Below are 23,803 nucleotides of genomic sequence, written 5' to 3'. Positions count from 1 at the left end.
GGGGGGGGGGGGGGTTATATTGAACCATACTGCGTCAGCAGTTTCGTGAAATGCGATAGGACACTATGAAAGAGCTGGAAATGACGCAGAAAATTCGACCCTGAGCTGAACAGCGTGTCTGTCAGGGAATGCCACCGACCCAGTCCACACTCAGGTATCAGACGGAGATGTTTCCAGCTTCATGCTCCGGCCACTTGACCTCCGTACCCATTACATGGCATGTCTATTTTAAAGTTATTGCACCAAGGGACAGATGAAATCCTGGAGGCCCACTGTTGGATTACCGACCGATTTGTCGGGACAGGTCCGATGACAGAGAACTTGTTCGAACGACAGCTGGGCCCCTGATTCATCATAACTAAACTCAACCACTACTCCACGCTGAATTACCTACGACGCTGATACAGCATTTTTAAGCTACCAACGTTTAATCAATACCATATAAACAAGAATCAGTCAACGAGACATCCTGAGTTCTGCCTTCTGAGTTCCGTGAAGTCTTGTGACTGTATCTCGACGTTTATAAGGCACAAGCTGCCTCCTTCTTCAGGGTCTACGCGTAGCATAGTCTTCAGCCGTAAGACTAAGCTAATGGCAGAGTCCTTGAGACGCTGGGGCTACCTTCACACGCAAATATTACGCATGTCAAATGACACAAGTGATGGGCTGTGAGTGCACGGGCAGAAGGCAAGAACACATCGCAATCGAGTGGCTTACCTAATTTCATACACTGACGTGACCGCGAGTTAATGTTCTCGTGCTTTCTGTATGAATGATATACGGGACGAAAGAATTTATTAGCATTTATAAGCCAGAAACGTTCTGTGGAAGATTAAATTAAAAATATTCAGTTGGTATAGATCAGTGGTATTCAATCTTTTTTGTTCGCCTAGCGGTTAGAACGCTGGCCTTGTAATCCTGGGGTCTCGGGTTCGATTCCCGGCGGTGCCCGAATTTATAACTTGTGTTGGGGAAGGCCGTGGTCTAGGCAACACGGAGTTTTTCTCCGTGGCATCCCAACAATTACTCCATTCACACACAGAAGAAGGCAATGGCAAACCGCTTCTGGATCATCTGCCAAGAACGTATATGAACAGGTACCAGTCCGAGAAAAGGATCGAAGGATCCTGTTCATATGGACCTGTCGTCAGACAGAACACTGAATAATAATAATACCCCCAGATATAATTTCTCTTCAACTTTGTACCCCCAAATTTGTTGATATATAATTCAAGTTATACATAGTATATAATCTACATCTAAAATAAATCAAATAAATTACATTACTAATTATCCAGTGTTTATCATAAAATAATTTTTTTTCAAAATTCACGTACCCCCTAAGATGTCTTCGCATACCCCCGGGGGTACGCGTACCCCAGGTTGAAAACCACTGGTATAGATGTCCTGATAAGCATTTTTCTTCTGTTTTGTAATGTTACTTCACTAAATACAGCAAATGATCAATATTTCACTGTTCTTGCGTAGATAAGTTTTCCTTTAATCCTTATAAATGGTATATGACTATGTAAGATTTTTCTACCTTCCGTCTCGATTTCCGTCGTGAACTTTGTGACAAACATTTCTTTTTATATTTACCGCATGAACACATCACTTGAAAAAGGGACACATTCCATTCCACTACAAAGGAAACCGGTGGAAGTTATGGACTGAATCCCCGAGTGATAACACAGGGTTTCTCGATTTCCCGCACGCTTTGTTTTGTCCCATTATACGACCTGTTGTGGAAACTCGGACTTCCATTTGTTCCTGGGCAGACTCGCTCCATCCTTTTCAAATTTCACAGGCCACATGAATCCAATCCATTCGCCAAACCCCATTTTAATACTCTACGCCTATACCCGCCAAGGTCTGTTCCCAAGACTTTAGAACCAAAATATATATACATTTATCGTCGCCCCAATTCGAGCTACATGCTTTGCCCATCTCATCCTCCTTGATCTTATCACCCTGACAATGCTGCATTGAACGTAGCAACAACACAACTCATTCTAGAAGCACAGTGCGGCGAAAAACGTCGGATTCTTCATCTACTGTGGCTCTCGGTCCAGTGAGTGAGGTGGTGTTCGTATACGGATGATGGACAGAGGCATTGTTCATCCTACGACGTCCAAAATGACTGTTACATACTGTTCAATGAGCAGTGATATTATGTAACATGATTAAAGCAATCAAATTCGAAGGAGTTAAATCTGTTTCAGGCAAAAGCCTCGATTTAAAGCTATTTCCGAACGAGCTTCGGGTGATTTGTATAATTCTTCGCACACACGTTTAATTTTCGAAATTACAGAATGTATTTTACCCATCACGTGAAGATTTTAACAACAACGGCACGTGAAGCCAAGTTCAACAACTTTCTCCCATGTGGTGTGGCATAACAACCGATACCACTAGAGCATGCAAGCTGACTGAAATGTACTTCGTTATGGGACACTTTTACCGTGAGTTACGTCAGGAACTGGCTTGTCTAAACACGTTAGAAATATATAGTAGACTGCTTATTTCCGCATGAATTGAAATAAAACATTTGAAAACAGAGAACCATCGCTCCCAAAGAAATGTATCCGTGTATGATTTGAGGTTTTCATAGCGGTAAGTATGAAGGTTTCTGTCTTCTGGGTTGTTGCGCCGTGTAGTATGCTAGATGTTTACGAACGTCTCAGAGATCATGCTGCCTCCGTCATCAGGTTCTACACAAAGGTCGGTAACTACAAGTTGTCGTAATTCATTACACCACAGTCAAAGTGTTCGGGTTACAACCAGCGTATTTTCGAATAATATAATGAAACACCACGACCGCGTCCTACCAGATCCCTTCCGACAAACCATACATTAATAAATACTGTCATAAATCACAGCTACACAAATTGGTCAGTAAATAACATGAATAAAAGAAAAAACTTACATTTAAAAATGAAATGGGACAACCTCACGCTGTAGCCTCCAAAGACAAACGTCCCTCTGCAATGCAGGCAGATCATAACAGTTGTTTCCATGGTAACTCTGCAGAACTGTGAAGTGCGTCTGTTAGCCTCAAGGTGTTTATAGACACTTAACTCGATTTAAAAACAGGAAACGTTCACTAATGTCTGAAACGGAAATAACGTTAGCACCGCATTCCAGCAACGCACACAGTAATATCTGCCTAAAAAGGAACAGAGATTAAACGTAAAAGTTGCCTTCCTAGAATGTACCTGGTTCCAACAATACAAAAATAAAACTAAGGCAGACTTACGTTTAATAAAAGATAACTCTCTAACAATGAAACATAACCTTAATTTTTACTAGAATATAATCTCCTTTAATTTGCTTTACAAATATTTATATTTATTTGTCACAAAAAGACCGATATATCATAAACAGGTTCGAACCAAGTCCAACTGTGGACAAAATAGGTGTGTATTATACTTAAGACACTGCCGGAAATAAAGATGTGTGTTACTCCGTAAAAGTATAGTGTACCGGTACGCGTAGTATGAATTTATGAATTGTGACTTGAACTAAAATGCTTATAACAGGCCATAACTTGGATTGTAATTGTTTCAACAAAGTCTTACTGTGTTGCTTTTGAAATAATCCTGGATGCACAGGTAGAGAGATCACTACTACGCTGATCAAATACTTCTCACAGCGCCCACACCAGACAGGAAGTCAAAGGCGACGTCTTAACGCGGAGCACGCCGAACCAATACTGATTGCATTAGCCATACAGTTCTGGCCCTAAGCCAACAGACAATACACGAAGATAACCAACCACTGGGAACTACACTTCTTCACTGTAAGGTCACCAGCAGACTGCTCGGGACAACACACTGGAAGCCTCCCTTCCACACGTCCGTCATATTCTTTTCTTTTCGCGAAGGAAGGCTGGTTCCTGTTATGAAACCAGCGGTCCTTCGGATAGGAGGGGGTAGGGGTTTTGTTTGTTCCCTGCCCAAATGAACCCCTGAATTTCAGTGCAGCCATAATGCACAAGAATGTCGGCTGTCTGTTTTCTGTTTAAAGTGACCCCAGGCAAAGAAACTTGGTTTTCCAGTGCACTGAACACATCCCAGCTAAACTGAAAACCGACGTCGAAGAAAGGAAGGCACGTCCCTTGTGTTGTGAATAGTCAGGACGGACGGGCACTGGGAACTGCTTGGAACATCGGAACACCGTTCCTTTAGCTCCATGCGTGGTGTTACTGAGGAACCACCGTTAAAAATTTTAAAACGACGTTTCGGTAGCGAGTTCTGCGTCGGTCATCAGTTAAATGCTTACTTTCTGGGTCCGATACAAGGGAGTACCCACCAGTCCCTGGATACCTGAACTAAATTAGCTGGAACCAAGTATTTTCAGCTAGAGACAAACAATTTCAGTACAATGGAAATCACAATTTTGATGGTTTTAAAGTATCCTGATAGAATATAACAATGTTCATGTCGTGTCTTCTTGCCGTCTATTTGAAAACTTGATTTCAGTTTATCACGTTTCAGTTAGTAGACTGAAGGTTTCCAGGGACTGTGATCGACCCCAGGTATCGGACCCAAAAGAATATACATTTTCCCATGAAGACGAGAGCAGAACCAGCTCCCGAAGAGACGAATCGATACTGAATATAACGCCATTACTGTCATCAATATGAATAAATAAGAATTAATTCATCGTATATTATAACGAGAATAATGAACAATTAATTCATTGTGTCATAACAATTTATACTATTCACCTGGGGATACTGGGAACGACCCGTTCTTCAAGTGCCTGAGCACTGCGGGTTCCAACTATTCGTTGGCTTTGATCTATATAGACATTTGGTAAGACTCCTTAGACGAGGGATCGGCCCGTCGTAAGGCCTCTACCTGTACACAGGACAAACATCCATGGCTTGAGTGGGATTCGAACCCACGGTCCCAGCGACCAATTGGCACAAGGCCCACGCCTCAGACCGCGCGGCCACTGCGACCCCACTACTCACCTACTGTTACCATAGGATTAAACCTACTGGAAATCGGCTACTATTTGGAAGATGCTTAGAAGAGGATAACATTAAGATGGATGTGATGGAGAGAGGCTGTGAAGAGGGAAGATGGATGAAAATAGCTCAGAATACGGTTAGAATAAGTGGTTCTTCATCTTCAATCCTATATATACCTTCAAGGCGTGCAAAAGTTCAGGTTAGCAATAAATGCAAACAAAATTTTTGTTACGATAAGTTATCTCATAAAATCAATCTCGGAAAGGAATTCATAAGATGAATGGAATATAACACGTTTCTAAATCGGGCTTTTGTGATAACTATACTAAAACAGCAGCACAGTTATCAATTGCTTAGGCAAATCACTAGATTGGTTTGTCTGCAACAATCATCGTCCTCGGGAGTTTGGGTCCATAAGCATGCTTCAAGATCACAAAGAATTCTGTTTTAAAAAACGAGAAGAAATTCAGTTTTAAGACCAAAACGTATAAATGACCGTGGGTTGACACAAGCCCTATCCTGTAACCACAAATATTTACCTTCAAGTTAAATATGATAAGATAGCGTTCCACACAAAGCGTACACTAAACCGGTGCGCAGGCACTGCCATCTCTCGGCGCCACCGACCAACAACAGACCACTACGTCATCGAAACATTTCGAACAGTTGCAGACGTAAATAAAATTAAACTAGGAAGAAGGGAAATACAAGTTTATGACCAATTAAGATAGACGTTTTTGTGTGTGAAGTAGTGTAAACGTGGCGACATCGTGAAGGGTAAGGGCTAAACCGTCAAAAGAAACTGAGAAAGTCTAAAAGTCTGAACTAGGTCGATGTCTATTGCCCGATCAAAGTGACGGGGCTGTTAAAATGACGACGAATTTGGAAGTGATGAGGATATGAAATGAAGTGATCATTTCAGTACGTTGTCATGGCATTCGTCTTGGGACAAGTAAAAAAAATGTCACCGGAACTACCGTTGCTTTGCATTAGAAAGGTTCACAGTTCGAATCCAAGGCAGGTGACAAAGAACCTTTGCAGGAAACAGTAATCAGTTTGACCTTGAAGTAAATACAGACAGCTGTAGAGTTTTAAAACAGAGTTTTCATTCCACATAGCGCTTTAAGTTATTGTTAGTGTAGGAGGTCGATTATGTATCTCGATTCGTATGACTGCTCACATAAATCGATTAAACGTGGTTTTCACTAATCGTAAGTTGCGCCAACCAAGTTTTGATCAGCGACGGTCCAAAATACCGGCTTTCTTCACCAACTTAAATTGATATTTTCATCGTAGAAAAGACTGGGCAGCCGACGTGACACAGAATACGGACCGACCTCATTACAACTCGAAGTTTCAAATATTTTTCTATATGGTGCGCAATTTAACGAGATGTTACGAAAATCTTTGTTCTGTGATGAGGGCTTAAAAGCGACAGTTTTAATTATGCAACATGACACAGTATTGTTTTTTTTCCCTGTCGGTTAATAAAAATGCACATACAGATAATTCGGTTGGCAGCAGTGAATTAGCACCTGCCGTAAAAGATCTCTGACAAACAAAAGGTGGTAATCTGCAAACGTTCCACTCTTGTTCCATGTCCTCGGTGTCTTGCGAAATAAAAAATTTTCGGTAGTTGTTTCAGTCTGAGAATCGCAAGTTCTGCGACAAATTAAAAATGTGATTCCGGTGTGAGGAATTATTGGAGCGGTCTTGTGACGAACATGGATATAAAACACAGAACATTTTTCAAGGCAAAACCTGTGTTTTGTTTACTGGTACAGCAAACTGAGTTAAGGAGATAAAAGCCTGTAATTACAAAATGTGTAATGCCGTACACAAACCCTGGTCGTGAATTTACTGCATTGACTATCTCGTCAGTTCACGAAGACTTGAGTTCTAATAATCGAGATACTGGCCATCTTGATGTTTTCGTGGTTCTCCCAGTCTCTCCAGGCGAATTCCGGATCCTTAACATTCACGGCCATCTCAAACTTTTTTTTCAATGCTCTCGAAAGCTCACAGTATCCCCTATACCGAGGAGCACGTTTCATTTGACACCATAAAACATTTGCAGTTTATGCTATGTCTGTAAAATCCATGTGTGCACAAAGACATTAATTTTGAATCTTCAAATACAAATTTCAGTTCAAGATGCTCAGTCAGGAAAGTGACTGGCTACGGACTAGACGACCGGGGTTCGATCCCCGACAGGGGCATAGGATTTTTCCTCTAGCCTCTGCGTCCAGACCGGCTCTGGGGCCCACCCAAAATCCTATCCAATGGGTACCGGGGTCCTTTCCCGGGGGTAAAGCTCGCCCGGGGTGTGACGCTAACCTCTATCTAGTACTGAGGCTAAGAATGAGTAGGACCTATACATTCTCCCCCCCCAAGTAACTGCATGGTGTATAGTGGGACAGCTTTACTTACTTTACTTTTTATGCAAGTGCATAAACGTGTCGAAACAACAGTTCGTATGTTTCCTTTTTCGCCTGTAATTCTAACAGCAATTATGAACTTAGGTCTCTCATTGCGCAATTAGCAATCTCCTTCTGTGCGTAATCTAGCGTTAAAACATTTTTCAACTTCTGTATGCTTCTATATGGTCACTTTCGAGCCAGTGTTTCAATTACTTAATTAATTTGTCGATTATTCGGCAAACTGCAAAGGTTGATCAATGGAGTAATTTAATCGGTTAGTAAAACATCGTGGCGTACTGTTTCCTAATCGATAGGTCTCGGGTTCGATAATCGGCCAGTCAGCACTGGTAGGTTCTTATGGTGTGATTTTATTCAGCACCTCAAGGCAAAGCCTGAGATAATATTTTAGAACTGACCACGACCGCTTCCTTTCACATTCTCCGCCATTCATCCTGTCATTCAGCGCTACAGGCCTGAAACGTGAGGTATGCAGCTGATGAAACGTTGTTAAAGAAACTCACAAAACCTGCTTGTTCCGTTCTCTGAACGCTGAAGGTACATTCACATTCCTGACATATCTAATTTGACCTCATAGAACCTTAGTAGTTTATGCAGAGTCGTAAAATAACCAAATAAACTAGATTATGTCTAAAAGCCACATCGTATCTCTAACATGGCACACGTTTAATTTCAAGTATCCATCACCGCATTCACAAAAGCCAAGTGGTGTTCTATCATGAGCCATCTGAACTCAGTCCACATTCACATTCTATTTCTTTAACAGTTTTTTGTAATAAGACTTTGCCCCCCCCCCCCCCCCCCATGTTCGCCTTCAGCTCTGAAGGCTCTCCGATCTCATTTGTTATATTTGTTTACGTGCCAAACTTTATTACCTGAATATTATCATAATTTTTAATTTCATATAAACTCTCATTACCAATTCTTGGTCAAAATATTCTCTCTCCTGTATTTTTTCCACTGACAATTCTACAATATATCAACAACAAATAGTTCGCAAATACCAAAAGATCTCAGATGATAAATTACACACCGAAAGCAAGGACCACCGATCTACATTAAAGAAACGCAGGCAGTAATTCAAACGAAACGTCGTAATTTCATCCTGTCTGGAGAGATAATTAAGGAAAGAAACGAAGTATCTCGGCCTATTCAAAGAAAACAATCCTGATCCAATCAAGTCTGTATACAGCGCCTTATTACTGCAAAATAGTCAGCTGCTGTGAGTTAGTTAACTTCGGTTTCCGGTAGGGGGACGGCAGCCAGATGACGTGACAGCACGCGCCCTGCGCATCTCTTTTGTTTCAATACAGGTGCTTTCTGGTCGCGTGCCTGCTGCTGCATACCCCGCCATCTGTAAATCGACTCCAAAAGAATTAAAAAAAAAAGTGGAGCTGCAGTCTTGAGTGGGTAATCTCAAGTCACGCATTGGGAGTTAACTGCAATAAAATATACATCGCCCTCCCAGTGGTTTGTTAAAACAATTCGACATTGACTGACTTCTGTTGCTAAGTTCGAAATATCATGTCTTGACAACTCTGTATAAAATTTGTGGATATCTTTAAACATTTCACAGGCTTCCAAATGTAAATTAGGGGTTTGCGTTCCACCCCGTCCTCCATTTCAGACGACAGACAGCCTTCACAACAAGCCAGCGCCCATCATGCATTTTTCACCAAGCAAACATTTTTGAATGGGATGGGATGGACTGGTCTTATAGCTCATTCACGACACTCATTGCAGCTGCAGTCTACAAGTACAAACCACCGAAATAACTGTGAATTGACTGAAAGGTGCTGGACTGATTTTGAGAGATCGTCATTATAATACCTCCTATACGGCAAGCCATTCTTTTATTTTAGAAAATTAATATAATCTACTTGATTTTCGAGCGAAATTAAATTTCTTGGATGATTTATAGTGGACACCTTCAGTGCACGTTTCATAAGAATCCATCTGCGTAGCTTCGAATGGAAACATTCTCACGGACGGACGGACGAACGGACGCATTCTTAATGTGTGTGTCTGTGCACTTCCTGCAATTTAAATAATGGTGATTAATGAACATAACATACATGCGCTTTTGACGAATCACAGCCACTCTGTAAAACACGTAAACACCTTTGGAATTTTAGATCCTTACAGGGATGAATCCGAAGATAGCTGTCTTCTGAGTTGCTACATAATGACGTCTGGTAGAAGTTATCAACGCTTCAGAGGTCCTTGCTGCCTCTATCATCAGGGAAACCATCTTCGTGATGGGAGCGAACAAACACTTCTGGAACGTCAGTAAACTTCTATCAGATAAAACGGTGCAAGATAACCATCTCCATAATCGCCACCATTAGAACCTGAAATATCACAGAGCACATAATAGTATGCATGTGTATACTTTTAAGTATCGTCTGTGCAAAATCTATTTATATTTACAAATCTGACAGATCACACGATCTACTTGGGCGTGAGTTAACCAAACAGATCCAAGAAAAATTCGAAGCGAAGTTCGGAGACTTCAACGCCAGAGCAAGTGACGAACTTTGTACGTCAGTCGGTTTAACAGATGGTTGGGTACTAAAATCTTATACGTAAAAATCTATTTTTTGCACATGTTTACTTTAGTTTTAATAGCATAATAACAGGCATCTTATAGCGGAACTTGAAAATTCAAGCGCACTGAAACACTGGCTTTCATCTGAGAGCACAAAATCCAAGTACATTACACCGAAGACCATGAAGTTGTAGGAAGATCTTGTGAGGCTTACTTTCCTTCAACTTACATTACGAGGATAGCAGGAACTATATTTTTTGTAAAATCAATGTGTCGTCTATGCAGTAACTATTCGTCTCTCCACCCGGGCTTCTCCCTAGATCACTTCACTAAGGTGTAGTTAACGCCATTCTCACTAGATGAAAGTGAGTGGTTAACGTGACGTTGCGGATGCTTTACCATTGCAAAGAGGAACTTGGAGAACCCCATAACCATTGCGGGTGTAACAACAAATGTTGTTCTTCCTGTTCCTTCCAGGAATCGAACTTCAGTCAACACAGTTACTAATTGAGCTGTCCCGCCCACAGCCACAGATCAGAAGGGGGGAAGGAGAAAATGGAATTCACTGCGATGCTTGTTAAAGTAAGCCGTTTGAGGGACCCTTCCCCAGTTGCATAAAAACTAATATGAAGGACCCATCCTAATATGTAAATAAGCCGGATAGCTATGTCAGTAAAGTGACTTGACATTGGCAAGACGGGTGGGGTTCGATTCCTTGCAGGAACAGACTTTTCGCTTCGCAACCACGTTTCGACCGGGCCTACTCCACTCGCCAGAGTCACTCAACAGGATGAAATCGACATCAGCTTGAAGCTTATCCACTCTACACAGACTACAGTCTGGCAGCCATGCTGCCTTCATATCTTGCAGTTATTCACAGGGCGTTTCTTCACCAGAGCGCAGACTGTAATTGTATGGAGGAGCGTACCGTGCCTCAGAAACCCCGCAACATGGCTGTGAGCGCCTGCAACTGAGTTCTCAAAACAACATTTTCTTGAAACTGGATGAGTTTACAGGCCAGCGGTGGTGTCGAGCAGACACCTGCCAGGCAGGTGCCGTGTCTGCAGTGTTTTATTAACATTACGATAATGCCACTCGTGACGTAGAGCGTAGTTAAACGCGCTTCCTGACGTCCGTCGTGTTCAGGCCTTACATTAGAACTCTGAAAGAAACACCAGACCGTAACCTCTGATAAAGAAAGATGGAATAAAGCGGCCGGGACGTGAGACTGACCTCTCATCTCGGCCTACAGCTGAGGTTAACAATGTGTGGCGCTATACCTCCATTTCCTCTTAACTGCATTAATTGTACCTAAAATCATTGTTTTTATAACTTCAACTTCATTAAAGGAAAGGTGTTATGCGTGCCATTTATACTGTTACTTAGAGTTGTACAATGCCGGCTATTTGTCTTCGAAGTCGTAATCCGCGAGAGGGGCACAGCTGAAATAATGCTTTATGGATGCAAGCGTACTCCTGCAAAAATGTCAAAATGCGAGTGTCGCGTTTTAATTATGTACTCATTGTTGTAGTAAAAAAGAAAATATCGTTTCTAAACATAAAAAAAAATTATTAGTGTTCTGTCTGACGACAGGTCCATATGAACAGGATCCTTCCATCCTTTTCTCGGACTGGGACCTGTTCATATACGTTCTTGGCAGATGATCCAGAAGTGGTTTGCCATTGCCTTCTTCTATGTGTGAAAGGAGTAATTGTTGGGATGCCACGGAGAATCCGGGGAAGCCCCCGGAGGAAAACTCCGTGTTGCCTAGACCACGGCCTTGCCCAACACAAGTTATAAATTCGGGCACCGCCGGGAATCGAACCCGAGACCCCCAGCATTACAAGGCCAGCGTTCTAACCGCTAGACCACCGTGGCGGTTATACAAAATTTACCATGATAAAAATGGCATCCAAAGGAATTGCCCCAAGCGACACTTCACTTCCAAGAACAGACTCCGTTCCAGAAATGTTTCTGCGCACTTCGACTAATTTAGGCATTTTGTAAGAATAGGGACGCTCAGCAGATACGCGCCTTAACACGCAGAGGGAACCGAGAAATAATTTTCCCTGCTTCAAAGACGGTAGAGATGAAAACGAAACCGAATGTAATCAATGTTGGGTTCAGAAATTTCTTTTTTATTTGCTTACTGTGTCGCTGAGTCCTGATATTATATAAAACAGATATTCTTGTCCCTTAATATATTTCGTAGCATAAAAGGTCAGTCACGACTAGAAGACTTCCACATCCAAATATTTATAATAGGTTATAAGTTAATGATATTCAGAGTAGATGGCACGAGGGAATGAGTACATAACAATGTTTACATCTCGTCCTCTCTTTTCACCCACGAACTGAGTAACAATTCTTGACCTCATACGTGCATAATGGAGATACAGAGTCAAGTTTCGAGTGGCGTCCGGTGGAACAAAACAATGCAGACATTCCAAAACTTGAAGAGAGCACAGCGCCACACACTACCACGATGTCAAACGGGAAATTAAACGATTTTGTCTTTCCTTGACAGGACCCAGGGCCAACGCAGTGGTAGAGACCTGATTACAGGCCGATCCTTGTGGTATTTTCACTCAACTACCGCACAAATAATCCAGTATATATACGAGGCGCGTCCTCAAAGTAAGTTTCCCTGGGGCCGTTTACAGAAACAAAACACAATTTCATGGAAATATTTATTGCAACAGATACAGCAAGTGTCCAGCTATTTTTCAACATATTCGCCACCGGAATTGAGACATTGGTCATACCGTGGGACCAACTTTTGAATACCTGTGTCGTAGAAGTCTGCCGCCTGGGATTGGAACCACTGTGTGACAACCATCTCCGCCTCTCTGTCATTCTCAAAACGCTGACGCTGACCGGACAGGAATTTCTTGAGGTGTAGGAAAAGATGGAAATCACTGGGAGCGAGGTCCGGGCTGTAGGGTGAATGATTAAACACCTCCCAGCTGAACTCCTGCAGGAGACTTGCTGTCCGTCGAGCCGTGTGCGGCCTAGCGTTATCACTGACCGCACTTCACAGTCGGCGGGAGCTGGAATAAGAACCTCCATCTTCAACAGCTGCAACGATGCTAATGTGAGAACGCGGGAAGTTCCGTTAGTGCATGCGCCATGCTACGTCATTGCTCTATCACGTACGCACAGTCGCTTCGCGCAATACAAGGTTTGCTAGCTGTGGGACGAGTGGGAAACTTACTTTGAGGACGCGCCTCGTATAAAATACATCTGTTTATTTAACGACGCTTTCAACTGACGAAATCAAACGTCAAATGGCTATGATTAGTAAGTAATGAACTGTATCGGATATGGTTGTAGTCGACTCTAATGTACTCTCCTGGGATGTTTTTGAAATTACTGAGAAAACAATCTAATGGATGTTGGATGGCTGGTGTCCAGGTCGAAATATGAATCCGTGTTTCCGGAATACGACACTACACGGCGATGTTTCACTAATTAGTATTCGTTTCAGTTACTGTAGGGTTGCAACGCTGTGCGAACTTGTGCGAAGATAGATTTACCTCCAAAAACGTTGGGATGTGCCCACAAGTCCACACGGCGTTTCAACATGCACACTTCAGAAACTGCTCCAGTACGAATGTACAGAACAGCAATTGCATTGTGCCTTTCAACGCACGATCTCCCATGACTTCATGCAACTGGTAGGTGGTGTATTTTATCATGCCGAGGTTCAAATATAGGACTTCTTTGTCCTTCGAGTACGGCTCAGTATCTAAAATCCAGAGAGGTAAATAAACACACATACACACCAGGACCCAGTTCTTGCATATCACCGGGCGATCAGCGTGCGGGTCTTGACAACTGCACGGCGGGCAATCTGATCCGTACTCAGCATAGCCGAACAGACAGACGGACAGACACACGGGACATTTGAGAACGAACAACAGAGGCGAATATCGGAAGGCGAAAAAGGAACACGAGCAGAATGCATAATGACGGGCTTCATGGTTCGCATTCCACACATCGTAATGTTGTGAATGTGTACAGTTGAGTAACATGAGTGACTGGCGACCGGGGGTCGATTCCCAGTAGGGGTAGGAAGATTCTCTTCGCTACTGATTCCAGACTGGTTTTGGTGCCAACTCGGCCTCCTATCCAGTAGGTAGGCTTACCAGCGATTCCTTCCCCGGGAGTAACAAGGGTGATTAATACAGTACATGTCTCATTACGTCATCCGATTCTCAGTGTCTATTCTCCACTCTTCTGTCACTGCAACCCGGATTACTTTCACCCATCTACATCTAGGTCTTCTTGTGTGACATCCACTCAACCACTTGCCTGGACTATCTATCACTCTTTAGACGTGTCTGTACAATGTTAATTTTCTTTTATATCATCCAAAACAGAAGTTCGTAAACTTTTAAACTACTTTCGTGATTTAAAGTTTTGCCATTTCTTGATAAGCCAGCGGAAAATCGAAACATGTAGCACGGGAAAAGAAACATCCATGCACAATTTTTAACTGAGAATATCAAGCAAACAGATTAGTAAGGTCGTCCTTAAGAGTAAATGGGATGATAATATTAAAATTTATCTTGGAAAAAGGGGTGTGGGGATGAGGTTTTTATTCAGCTGACAGAATGAAATGACGCAAGTGAACCTTCGGATTCCATGAAAGTGGAAACAGACCAGCGAAATGCATTCAAAATTTACAAGTGCGTAATAACATGTGGAATTGAACGCTCACACCATGAATTTCTGTCGGTGCCGGATTGCTTAAAAAAACGTTTCGGCCGCCATTTTTTACAAAACCAAAAATAGCCACCGAAGGGATCCTTTCAATTACGAGTAACCAGTCAAGTTGGCTCTAACGGGAACTGGTTCCACCAGCAGACAATTTACACGGAGACAACTGAATGCATTTGAAAAGTTTCGGCTGCTTCGAAGCGACTAAGGAATGTTTCGTTTTGGTGGTTGTACATTTTAACTCTCATACATAAGAGGCTAACTGAAATGCGGAAAGCAGAGCGAGCAATCACGGCTGGCTGTTTCGTATCTCTGCGCTCTTTAGCAGTAAACGAAGACTTGAATCTCAATTTTAATCTGACAAGTTGATTTCTGTCTTCGAATTATTCTCATTGTGTTATAACATTCAGAAAATAATAATATTCGAAAATGTCAAATACATGTTTAAACATTTCATAATATGTTTGAAAATCTTAAATGTGTTTGGAGATCTCATAAATAAATTCCAGACTTGTTTGTATTCTCATCGGCTTTTGCCGTCCAAATCCAGGCGAAGAACATGCCAATAATTAATCAGTTTCCAGAAATTTTAAGTTTCATGTACGGTACCAAATGTTACCAGCTACTGGCAACCCACGAAAAATATAAGAAATTTAGAAATACATAGAAAAGCATTATTAAAACAGACCAAACTAACAAAATTCAAAAATCCTTGTCATAACTTCTCTGTGCCAGTCATTCAAGAAAGCCGGAAACTTTTCTAATAGACCATAAAATCATTAGGCAAAAAAAAAAGTTTTTATAAAGTAAAATCTACCAAAACCCGGGAGATTTCACAGATCCTTTGGTACAATCTAGACCAGTGGTATTCAACCTGGGGTACGCGAAGACATCTTAGGGGGTACGTGAAATAAAAAAAATATGATAAACACTGAATAATCAGTCATGTAATTTATTTAATTTATTTTAGATGTAGATTATATACTATGTATAATTTGAATTATACACCAACAACTTTGGGGGTACAAAGTTGAAGAGAAATTATATTTGGGGGTACACGAACAAAAAAGGTTGAATACCACTGATCTAGACGAAAGCGGACATGAGATTCGGAACGTCCAATGGCAGATACAGTGGTCCGAAACGTACAACTAAATTTAACGCTTTATTATGACTAAATTATGAAACATAAAAGTCTCATTCAAATACCATTCAAGTCAGATTCTTAAGATATTTATACTAAGATGTGTTTGCCCTGAACTTTGACGACATTTCTCAATTTCACCCCAAAATTTTGTCACCATACTTCGGAGACATCACTTTCAACAGCGAAGATTTCACGTTGAATACATGATCCGCGATCTTTCAAAGTCTTGGTATTGTCCTGGTACTTGGACGAAGACAAATGGTAAAACAATGGCTTGAGTACCACAGTGTGTCAACAGTTCCCTCAAATAATAATCACTCGATGCAGAGAAAATCGAGTTTAAATTTGGTAGGTAAATTTTGAACCATTCTTTATATAAAAACACTTTGTAAAATTTAAAATAAATTTAACTGGCTGAGAACAGGGTGCAATGGCAGTAAAACATTGGTTTTAGAGGAACAATCAGGCCAGAAGAGCACGCGATATTTCTTCAGATTTCAAATGAAGTAATGAAAGAGTTGAAGTAAGGAGAAGAGCTGATAATTCCACGAAAATTTGACGTAAAAAATTATCAGTTAAACCGAAGATAACATCCAAACAGAATACGAGAAGGGGGGGGGGGTCCGAAAGATTCTCTCAGAGGCAGAACAGATACCGGAAGACCTCAGGAGTAGACAGGAAGACCAATTTTACTTCTGCAGCTCAGAATGGCTTCAAAGCAAGAAAGTAAACTTTCCTGCGCATCGGTTAAAATGATGAACTTGCTAAATCATTCGGTTCCCAGGTGCGGCCGGGCCCCGCGCGTTAGCAACGGCAACAACGTCAGTTGCTCACCCGTCCTCTTTCACCTGGCGTCTAGTTCTCCCGAACCTACTTTCCTTTTCTTCTGGTTGCAGCTGCCACCCGACTCCAGATGTCTTGTCGCGTCTTGGCAGGATTTTCACCTTCTAAATTCGAACCTACGCATCTCTTTTCCTTTTTTATCCTCGTTGCATAATCGCACAGAACGCACGCTCGAGGCATTGGGGGGGGGGGGGGGCAAAATAGGCGCACCGTTCCCTGTCTGCGTCACTACTTTTGTATAACAAAAGACTTCCATTGCCTGCCCAAAATTTCTTCTTTTTTCAGTATTTCCTTACTGTTCAGTTCATGTGAGTAACAAGCTCACTTTTTGTTATCCACAAGACATAAGACGAATCCTGTATGCTCAGTTGCGGGGCTCATACCAGTTCTTTTCTACTTCTGTTCCCCTCAGGGGCCTACAGCGCTTTGAATTCACAGGACGCTCATAAAGGGACAAAAATCAAAGCAAAGATTCTTTCAAAAGGTCTTACTCTCTCTTTCCTTTCAAGGGCTTGCTTGCATTGAGAATGCCTACGACCCCTGCCAGAAGGTTCTATTCAATTTACCGATCTTTTGCAAAGTGGAATGGGCAGGCCGAAGACCCAGTTTCCCTACACGCGTGTACAGTCGGATTCTCTTTACGTAAAATCTTGGGTCTCACCTCTAGAAATTCACAAACTCTGTCCAGAATTCCAATTGGATATTCTCATTTGATACGAAAGTATATCAAGGCCTTACGAGATATCTTGTCCATGAAAGATTCTTTTACAGAGTTCGGCCTTTGCACCGGAGCCGGCAACTTCGTTCAGACGTTTACAATATCTGATCACGCCAAATCCAATGTTAAGGCATGATCCACTGAGATGAACGCATTCAGATGGTATACAGTGAAGACAGAATACAAATATATCTAATTTAATGTCAAACGAGAACTGCTGGATACAAAGACTAACACGTACTTCAATCATGCGGGCAACCACGAGACATTAACGAAGATTAATTTGCCAGGTAATTAATTTCTTTAAAGAATTTTCTTAGTATACAAAATACCATAACCATCCCCACTGAGACGTCGTGTTTTCATGCAAAAGAACCGGTTCCCAGACCAAGATTCGAACCGGGACTTCTGAATTCTATCACAATGCGGCATGGTTCAGGTTGACAGAATAAATACGATCCGTCCGGAAAACAACACAAAACAAACGCCGAAACATTGCGACCTTGAACAGAGCGATTTCCATCTCCTCATGCGTGCTACATGTTCCGCCCAATTTAATCCACCTTAATCTGATATTGACAATATTTGGTGACGGTTGTCTGTGCTACATAGGATAAAATGAGTGTTTAACAAAGAGACGCGTTAGCATTAAGGTATGAATGTTGCCGTGACCTGACTGAACTCTCTGAGCGTCACTTCCGGTCCACGGATCGTATTTGCCTATCCCTGATTTAGAGAGTCAAAATTTAACATCGAGTCTCATTGGAGTTTAATTTCAATGGAGGGACAACGCGTGGATTTGCTGAATTCCATGTATGTCTAGACTTATTTGATAACAGTTTCATTCCGTGAAAGTAATGGAGAGATCGTCACAAGGAGTGAAGGCGGAAGGCAATGGCGGCCTGTTTTACGTATCGCTAGGTCACACAGATCGAGGAAGCTCGCAGTGTCTGCACGAAAGACGCCCTGTGACCACGGAGGGTAAAGGGGGGAATGTTTTGGAATTGCATGAGGCAAGCACAATGTTATCGGATTTTGAGAGAAGAAAAATAAATTAAATAATATAAAGAAACAATCAAGAAATGAAGAAAATACAGAAAATAAATTGCCCCACATTACATTCTAAAACATTATTTTTCCTTAACGTAGGCCTATTATGTATTATTATTATTATTACTGTTGTTGTTGTTGTTGTTAACCTCTGTCCTTTATTTCTTGTCTCCCTTTCGTCCATGTTTCTTCTCCATCCCTTATTTACTTTTAGTTCACAAATCAAATTACACTGTAAATATAAAAGTTTTGACCGTTCTGGACGCAGAGGCTAGAGGAAAAAAAAAAATCCTCTGCCCCTATCGGGGATCGAACCCCGATCGTCCAGCCCATAGTCAGTCCCTACTGATTGAACTAACCGACTTCACATATCTGAGGTTATAATGCAAGAATCAGGGCTTCCATTATACGGATCGTTAGAGACTTCTTCTATTGCATTAACGTCTAAACGTACACAAAATAACTAATAACACGGGTAGACTGTGTTCTGCCTGGCATCGACAACAGATTTAGGCTACATAATGCAGCTGTCCAAAAGCCATTTTTCTAATAATATTACAAAAAAAGCCTCTTAGAGAAGTTCGGTGGTCCACAGCCATTCTAAATGTTACGGTGCATACAGAATCAAAAATGCCTCAGCCCGAGATAGGACCTGGCACGAACGGACTGCACTTGTTCCACAGCATTGGATGTCGATCTTATTACGGTGACAGAGCCCTCTGGGTGTAAAAAAAAAATACAAATACCGCACCAGTTAATGCGGCGATGTAAAGTTGATATCATCGGAAACTTAAACACGAAGATTGTAAAGTGTCTCCATTATTTCAGCTTTCAAGCACGAGCTTTTTAAATTCCAGACTCGAAAACCCAAGGACAACAATTATAAAGTGTTAGACTAACTGTGTCCTAGTACAAAAGAGGGCCACGCTTCAATGCCTGCCTGCGCCCTAGCACGACTTAATTTTATTTATTTATTTATGAATGTAACAGCAGGTTTCGGAGGAAAGGCTGTAGGGATACGAAAATCATCCTCCGTTGAATTTCAACGGGGTTCCTCAGAATATGTAAGTTGTAACTAACGGTAACATGTATGACGTGAAGCTTTCACGGCGGCTTTCATTAATAAAGTCAACAACAGCCTTGAAAATGAGGACAGAGATAGTCCTCGAAACGTCGGCGATTAATCACCATCTAACACGGCTGATAGCCCGAGAAAGACTTTATTAATAACGGTAACTTCTCTGTTAGCTCAGACATATTGAAATGAAAGCAAGCATCGGTTCTTCCTGGATCTAAAACTGCCAGTTTTCGACGAAGCTCCGTGTAAAAGAGGGCTAGATAGAGAGAATGCCCCCGTCCAGTAGGCTCTACAACAGCGCACTATGCCGTTGAAAAACAAGTCCACACAAAAGAAGTGAGCGAGCTGAAGAACCTATACAAGCCGGTGGATAAGGAGGCGGTCCAGGTGTCCCCGAAGAATGGACCATCAGGTACCCACCCGCTCGCACGTCACCTGCAGACAGCCAACAGTACTCCGTCCATCTATATAAGGTTTCAATCCCAACCGATTTTAGATAAATTGTCAATCTTACTTTCCTTTTGTGCGTAGTGAAGAATTCCGGAAATGGTGTTTAACGTTTCGGGGCGACTTGTATTACAGGCGTTACGAATATCAGACTCGGACTAATTTATGCAGATTCACAATTCTCTCTGTCTCTCTTTCACTTCCTTTGCCTGTATTCTTCCATCTTTGTTATTTATCTTTTTCTTAATAACGTCAACAAGAAAGAATTAAAATACTAAAAATTTGTTGCTGAAATAATTAATTCCTTTGCCCCTTAATTAAATATATTCATTTTATTTCAAAACAAATTTCTACTGAAATAAAACATTTCTTAAATTCTTAAGCGATGCTCGCCTTGCATTTTCGTCTGTGGAACCATGTTTGGAAAAAAAGAACAGCCAACGAGAAATCCCAAAAACTTTCAATTCGATTTTAATCATCATCATCTAACTGTCAAGGAATTTGGGTCCTGTCACCCGTTCCGGCCTCAATCGTCCAGGAATTTTTTTAAAGGGCGCCCTATGTTTCTTCTTCCTGTTGGTTTGTGTTTCAAAATTAGATGTGACAATCTGCCCTTGTCAATTTTTGGTACATGTTGGATCCAATTCCTTCCGTATCTGTTAATTTTTTTCTAATATTGGTTCTGTTTGCAGTTCTTTGTGGATGTCTCTCTTGAAAACGTCATCTCTGATACTGTGATTCTTCATTTGTCACTGTTTCATTGACCAGGTTTCACACCCATGAAGAACTGTAGATATGGCCAAAGTTTTATTTATTTTTAATCTAATTTGGCTTTTAGAGGGTTTAAATATTTGATTAATGATGCCTGTAACTTGTAAATGTTTTGATAATTTTACTGTGAGATCCTTTTCTGTTTCATATGATAATGTATTAAACAGTAAATTGAAGGTGCATACAGAAACATCTCTGGAAAACCCCAGTGCGGATTTTGAAATGCCGTTCATGTATAGACGCTGCGTTCAGCTTAAAATTATTAACAGAATTTAATTTAGAAATTCACCTACTTTTCTTATATTATGAGGTGACCTTTGATCGAGTTGATAGATCAATGTTATTTGAAATTTTATGTAAGAGAAATATACTTGATTCATTATTATAAGCAAATATGTAAGAAAAATGAACACAACGAAATAAAAATTAAAATAAACTCGAAATTAACAAAATCGATAAGTATAAATAGAGGCGTAAGACGACGCTGAACTCTTTGACCAACTTTGTTTAACATATATATTAACGGAATTATTTCTGATGACATATATGGATTAAAACTCTCCAAAAATGTAGATGTCAAAACTCTTTTATTCGCCTGATAACTGATTCAAATTTTAATGAGCGCTTTAAATTTAAATTTGCACCTAAACGGACAGATTATTTCGTTACTTTATGTAAAGTTCTTTGCGTGTAATGCTTATGTCAATAAATCAATAAACAACAGAATAGTAAATAGGAAACATGACGACATCACTCAACTTCTTATAATCACAGGCGAGGCTTACAGGTGATGCATTTAAAATCAACCTTTGTCTACTGCACGTATGGAATGAGTAAATGTCCAGAGGTTCTCTCTCGAAAATCGTGCAATTATATATTGTCCAGTGACAGAGACTAGCTCTTTCTAAGGGACCCAACAGAGTAGGTACCTCTCACCTGAAGACGGAGACAGAACCAGCCTCCGAAACGTCGTAGGTTTTAAAGAACAAACGATGGTAAAAGTCCTGACAATGAATAATTTTAGGTGAAATCTTGTCCATCCTTCAGCAACTTTGTCTCTGATTGAGTACCATTAACGATCTCTGTAAATGGTATTGATAGCGTAAACATTTTGTAATTACTCTATAAAATTATACAAGTGATTGTGGAGAGTATTCCATGTTAATAAAATCATCTTGATAAAACAGTTTGGGGGAAGGTAAAGATGGTAAAGATGTAAAGTACATGACGTCACGTTGCCTTTCGGTTAGGAAGTTGACAGGAAGGTAACGGAGCTCAGTTCCAAACAGTTTTCTGAACACGGCATAATACAAATACTGTTACGATTTGAGGTTCTTATCCCCTTGATGATGGCAGCATCAAAGACCCTGAAACGTTGGTAAAGTTTTACCAGAGTGCATGGCGCTACAACCCAGAAGACAGCCATGCACATTTATTGGATCTTCATCGTCTGGTATTCCAAAGGGAGCATATTCGGAAACTAGCAAATTAATAAATCCGTCCTCGGACAAATACGGGGAGCTGGTTCAGTTAGAAACGGCGCTCCTGAATCACGGGACGCTGGTGCAACTAAGTAGGTATTACACTTCTCGAGGACGGAAGCAAACCAGGCTTTCGAAACGCTGTGTTCTGTTGGAACTCCAGACAAAGACCAGACACCGGATATCCAGGACCGGTAATGGTAAATTTAACGGAACATTAGCCCTGATCTGTGCTAGAGAAGGCAATACTGGCTTAACGATTTGCTGAACCATGCAAATGCAATACGTTGAATCCTGTACAACTGGTCATACGTGAACGGCGTCAAGGCTTCTTACTAATGTCTTCTCACCCCATTTACCGGGGTGGGAATCACAAAGAAGTCTGTGTATTTTTAAGAGATTACATCACAAAGCACGCACAGAACTCTCTGCGTCGCAGAGTGGCGTCATCACTGACCGCACAGCTAAGCTGCTTCTCTTAACGACAATCTTTGTTGAGAGGATAGGTCCCTGAACCAGGAAAACCTCTATGACGAGTAGTGGTACGAAAAAACGCAGTGACTCCCGAATTCCGTGTGTACGTCAGTTTATAGACGTTCATCTACAAACCCTCCTCACTTAATTCTATCTTAAAATGTAACCCATAGAGTTTCCATATAATTAAAACGAAGAAATCTCTCAGGATAACCTGTGTCATGGTCGAGATGTGAACCAGAGACCTCCCGAATACTGAGGAGGAACGTTAGCCAGTCGACAGGTGAAATTAGTTTCATGTTCCGAGTTGGCCATGGCACATAGCCCACACCACAAAGAGTGCAGACTCAGCTGGTCAAGACGTTCATTACCACGATCACAATAGCCAGCAACTAAACCTTGTTACCAGCCATTTAAATCCATCCCAGACCTTCACATCCAGATGTGTACTACAAGGCGCTTGGTGGGGCCCTTGTTAACTTTTAAATAGTTATCTGAGCCTTTTATTTTCGACACAGAAAATACCAGATTAAGCATGCGATAAAGCAGCATTCATATATCGATACACACGCATTCATATATCGATACAAAACGCATTCATATATCGATACACACGCATTCATATATCGATACACACGAATTCATACATCGATACACACGCATTCATATATCGATACACACGCATTCATATATCGATACAAAACGCATTCACATATCGATACACACGCATTCATATATCGATACACACGAATTCATACATCGATACACACGCATTCATATATCGATACACACGCATTCATATATCGATACAAAACGCATTCACATATCGATACACACGCATTCATATATCGATACACACTGCACTTGCCAGATGTGGAGGGGACCTAAGCATTCGTTGGCAACACTGCTCTGAATAAGCTTCAGTCTGTCCCATGCCATATGCATCATCGCCGTACGTAACAATACAGCCGCTTGTTGACGAACTGGCAGCACACACCGGCTCATGGCCCAGTTTTCAAGATAAATCTTAATATTATCCTGTCATTAACGCCTCAGTCTCTCTCATGTGGACTCTTCCCTTCAAGTTTTCTGACCAGAATGCTGTGCT

At 41.3% G+C, this 23,803-nt stretch overlaps 2 long non-coding RNA genes across 2 annotated transcripts in view; both read right to left on the bottom strand.

The window, feature by feature from the left end:
• Window positions 1-1,260: 1,260 nt before the first annotated feature.
• LOC110829045 (uncharacterized) lies at window positions 1,261-4,835 on the bottom strand. The gene is made up of 3 exons (XR_002542838.2): window positions 3,579-4,835; window positions 2,927-3,110; window positions 1,261-2,122 (listed from the first exon to the last, which is right to left on the bottom strand). It is a non-coding gene; the product is annotated as an uncharacterized LOC110829045 (long non-coding RNA).
• A 3,410-nt stretch (window positions 4,836-8,245) lies between these two features.
• LOC147875038 (uncharacterized) overlaps window positions 8,246-23,803 on the bottom strand; it is a 51,407-nt gene continuing 35,849 nt past the window's right edge. The window contains exons 2-3 of the long non-coding RNA XR_015534995.1: window positions 9,560-9,767; window positions 8,246-8,770 (exon numbers count right to left, since the gene is read on the bottom strand). This is a non-coding gene — a long non-coding RNA (uncharacterized LOC147875038). The remainder of the gene's footprint in view (window positions 8,771-9,559; window positions 9,768-23,803) is intronic.

Source organism: Zootermopsis nevadensis, unplaced genomic scaffold (assembly GCF_977971745.1).
Source record: "Zootermopsis nevadensis isolate Lab colony 2312 unplaced genomic scaffold, Znev_1.0 Znev_ptg000002l, whole genome shotgun sequence".
Taxonomy (NCBI): domain Eukaryota; kingdom Metazoa; phylum Arthropoda; class Insecta; order Blattodea; family Termopsidae; genus Zootermopsis; species Zootermopsis nevadensis.
Note: the sequence above shows the minus strand (reverse complement) of the source record. Positions and strands in the feature narration are given on the sequence as shown.